We start from the raw sequence: 4,766 nt of genomic DNA on the forward strand, positions 1-4,766 counted from the left end.
AGAAGACCTAATATGGAATATATGTGGTCAGTAAATTCTTTAAGGGGTGAGATCAAAATCGAGCATATTTGATGTGTACATTTAAGAGATATTATGGTTTTGAGCACAATGTTCTTTGTTTTTTACATACCTGTAGTTAGAAGGATTGGATAGACTTAAAACTTAAAGCTATGAACTATTTTGGATGGAATTTCTGGTTGTTTCCTCCCAGGCTGTATAAACTAACACATGTATCATAATACAGAAATTGGTTAGGTTAATCTGAGTTAAAGGTAGCCATCAAGGATCTGTTTCATAAGTTTTGTGCAATTTTGATTTTAACATTTTTAACTACCAGGTATAGAAAAAAAATATTGAGGGCTCAGGTAACCCCCTTTGTGTGCTGTATTCTCTTTTCCTTCATTATTTGAAAATTGATGTTATACACACCATGTTAAATTGATGTTATACACACCATGTTAAACTATGTTGTGGTTTGACTAGTACAGCTCACAATAATCAGGTACATATGTACTATCTATTTCATGAAAGTATGATACTGAATTATATTGTATAGCATATAATCCAAGGGTAAATTATGTCGCCTTATCAGACTCCATTATCACCTGAAAGTTGTCATTTTTTAAATAACCAATACTTGTAATTCTAATTGGTGCTCAATGTCCAAAACCTGTCTGAATATATTTTATGAAATTTTGTTTTTGTATTCAAAAGTATTTTTTGTCTCGAATGTGATATATACATGTTTATTTAACAGAAAGGAAGTCATTCCAAGTGCATTTCATTCCTGATTCTCTGGTGTTCAATGTGACAGAGAGTCTATGTGATACTAAGCATCTCATGAAACAGAGACAATGTGATACAAAGTATCCATTAAACAGAGAGACAATGTGATATGTGATACCCAGTATCCATTATTTAACTGTATCCATTGAGTCAGTATCCATCAGTCAATAGATAGGGTTCAAGTGTTTCTGATATTCTCATCATTTTTTGTGAACTTGTGTGGAGAGTTAAGTAATTATCAGTAAGGTGTGGTTTTTGTAAATGGAGTTGTTCTATTGGAATCCATTCCAAATATATAACAAATACAGCAGACAATTCTGTCAGTTAGCCTTGTGCCAAGGTCAATGTATATCAAAAACTTTTTTTCAAGTTCTTCAAAATTCATGTAAGTTTTTTTTTTTGCTTGAATGTATGGTTTTTATATTGGAAAACAACTTCTCTCCTAAGCAGATAATGTGTAATGATAATTTATACAGATTGAGTCCTCAGTTATTTCACTGGAGATAAATAATGATGACAGCTTGAAGAAACATCTTCATTAAATGTTCTAAGAAAGGTTACTTTTTATGCCTCTGTCATGAAATGGAATGGGGATATATATAGTGTTTATGAGTTTTGTCAGTCCTTGTGTCCTAGTTGATGTTTTCTGAATTTGTTTTCACTACTTGTTTAATATGAGTTAATACAGATCCAATTTAAGTTTCACTTCTAATGACCTATTCTCAGTCCTTGTACTTTGAAAATATCAAAGAGTTCAGTTTTCCGATCTCCCCGCCCCCTCTGGATCCTGTGGTTGCAGATCTTGAGCTGGTTTTGGCTGTGTACCTGTAGTTGCATACAGATAACTAAGTTTTGCTTCAATTGATTTACTCTCAGCAGAGTTATGGCCCTTGAATTTTGAAAAATTCCTCGACTTCAAAGTTTTCTGGACATTCCTAATCCTTGCAGATATTGAGCTGGTGTTTACTGGCAGTTCTATATTGAAGTGGTACAGAACAAGGTTAAGCTTCATTTTAATGGACTTACTGTCTACAGATTTATGGCCCTTGGACTTCAAGAGTTTCAGACAATTATGATTCTGTAAATGACCCAATTTTTCAAATTTAGCAAACTGGGGAGTGCATGACAAATCAAACTTGTCTTTTCCACGGGCAATTATGTTACCTGGGAACCCATGGCATGTGATCTTCTCTAGACATTGGCTGTAACCTTGTACTAGCTGGGCTATCAAACGGGAGCATTCAGATCAATATGTTTAATTTGAATTTCAAAAACATTATAATAACTTTTGTCATATCTATCTATCTAGTGTGTACCTAGAAAACAATGAATGACTTTATAAATATACAATCTCTGTTTCTGTGCAATTAATGTGTGCTATTTCTACATAGAATTAGAATGGCAGATATTTGTTTATTTTGGAATTTTTAATACATGTATATTATACTACGTTTTGATAGAACTATAAAATGATAAAACAGTTATTGGTAATGTAGAAGTAGAAAGTATTCGTTAGTGAAATTGTCGTCCATTTTTTAGTGTTTATTTTGTACAGCTGTATGATATTAGAGCACTAGAAAATCACGATTTGAAAATTATACTCGTAGCGTTGTAGACCCTAAACTCGTAGAGAAATTCTCGTCTTGTTTTCTAGTAAATTGAGTTTGAATACTTTCTGTTGATAAAACTTGTAAGGTCTTTAAAAAATATAATGTCAATTTTGATTGTGAACAATCTTCAAATAGGAGGGAATTTTCTGTATTAAAACTTGTAGAAGTAAGTTTTGAGATATCATTATGAATTGTTTACTACTGAAATTGTTACTTTCTGTTTGAACTAAAAAGTGTTCATTTATGTAAATGGTGGGTATATGTATTAGATATTTTGTGTTCATGATGATTTTACTCGTGATGATAATGTTCATTGGGTTATTGACAATTACTGTGAAATTGACACCGTCAATTACTTATTTATGGGTTTTGTTCTTTAAAATTGTTGTCATATAGATTTAATCAATGGAATTTTATTTAAGTGTTACGTAAGAATTTTTACTTTTAATAATCTGTAGATCTCGCACAGCTCAGAGAAGCACTCCAGATATTTGTTGTACCATTTTGTGTAAAAACCAGTTTTCCATTCTATATCTAGTGACTGTACTTTCACTTTACATACATAGCATTCTCAGACTCGTGTGAGTTTGGTGATCAGAGTCCATCTTGAATGTGTGTTGGTCATATCATTCTCTTTCAAAAATTCTCACTTTTGTTGATCTTTATTGTTTGAAATTTTTTATTTCTTTGGAATATAAATTATACGATTGGTTTTATTTAGAGTCGCACAATGTGTTCGTGGTGACCCAGAAATCTTTTCTGTCGTTGTTTCCAGCTATATGCATCGTTATCTAAAGGTTGCTGAAGAAAATTATTTAAAGGAATGCTTTATATAACAAAGCACCACCATGTATTTTCTATGCATACACTATTTACAAAAGAATAGATTGTGACAAAAGTCCATGTTTTTTCCACCCAGAGTTCCACTATATAACTTTCAGATTGTGATTGTTCATCTTGACTAATTGAAATTCTAAAGCTCATGAATGCATCACCATACGATACTAGTATTAACCAATTTAATTTATTCCTATAACTGCTGATGAATAACCCAGTGTGTAAGAAAATGTTGAATTTTTGCCATCTGAGGCCTTGTATAACGTCCACCTTGTGCTGTGTTATGTCGACATTCCAATATTTTGATGTTAACTTTGTTGTGATTCATTTTGATTTATGTATTTTTAAACACAGTGATTATATATGATATTTATGGAAAATAATATAATAACTGTTGGTTTTTTTGTTATTGAAAATACTTTATTATATGCAAATTCTTAATCAATGGAGTTTGTCTTGAATGCAATAGTTATGGCAAATAAAGATATGAAAATGATTGATAGCTAGCTTTTAGTTTTGATCAGGAGAGCTGTGCTGAAGGCCATGATTAAAAAGGCCTTAGAGAGGTTTTGATTAGAGAAGTCTTAATTAGAGAGACTACAATTAGAAAGGCTGCAATTAAAAAGGCCTTGAGGATGCCTTACATACAAAGGCTATAATTAATCAGGCCTGAATTAGAAAGACTTTAATAGGAAGAACCTTAATTAGAGAGGTTTTGATTAGAAAAGCCATAATTAAAAAGGCCTTGATAAGAGAGGCTTCAAGTAGAAAATGCATAACTAGAAGGTCCTTAATTAGAAAGGCCTTCATTCAAGGTTGGAATTGGAGAGGTCGAAATTTGAGAGTATTGACTTAACAACTTCTGTAAAAGAACAATGTTTTGAAAGTATAAGCTAAGTTTAGAAGTGTACTGGCATCGCCTTGTTTGGAAGTTCCTTAAAGATGCAAAAAATGGTTACTATGCTGGTAGTCGATGGTTCACACACATTATAATCATAACTTTAAGATAATGGAGGCTGATTTGGAGTTAAGGTCATATGTGGGCAATATATTCTCCATTAAGCAGTTCTTGTTTATCAAAACTTTCTTAGCCTCTGTAGATCACAGCTTGTTGGAATGTTGGCTATCTTCTTTACATTCTACAAGACCAAGGAAGATAGTCATCATAGCAACAAGCTGTGATCTGTACAGACCAAGGAAGATAGTCATCATAGCAACAAGCTGTGATCTGTACAGACCAAGGAAGATAGTCATCATACCAACAAGCTGTGATCTGTATAGACCAAGGAAGATAGTCTTCATACCAACAAGCTGTGATCTGTTCTAACTTAGCATAAGGACAGCCAGACGATGTCGAACCCCTGACGAAGGGAACACAGACAATAAACTTGGATAGTGAGTGTGTGAGTGAGATCACAGTTTGTTGGTATGATGACTATCTTCTTTGGTCTGTACAGATCACAGCTTGTTGGTATGATGACTATCTTCCTTGGTCTGTACAGATCACAGCTTGTTGGTATGATGACTATCTTC

The 4,766-nt window shown here is 32.9% G+C and overlaps 1 protein-coding gene across 2 annotated transcripts in view; it reads left to right on the plus strand.

Moving 5' to 3' along the window:
* LOC125668086 (serine/arginine-rich splicing factor 7-like) overlaps window positions 1-3,730 on the plus strand; it is a 31,094-nt gene extending 27,364 nt beyond the window's left edge. For both annotated transcript variants that reach the window (XM_048901857.2, XM_056163961.1), the window contains exon 11: window positions 1-3,730. This exon is cut by the window's left edge and continues 855 nt beyond it. The gene's annotated coding sequence lies outside the window, so the exon portion shown is untranslated.
* Window positions 3,731-4,766: the final 1,036 nt, after the last annotated feature.

The sequence above is a fragment of the Ostrea edulis genome, chromosome 4 (assembly GCF_947568905.1).
Source record: "Ostrea edulis chromosome 4, xbOstEdul1.1, whole genome shotgun sequence".
NCBI lineage: Eukaryota > Metazoa > Mollusca > Bivalvia > Ostreida > Ostreidae > Ostrea > Ostrea edulis.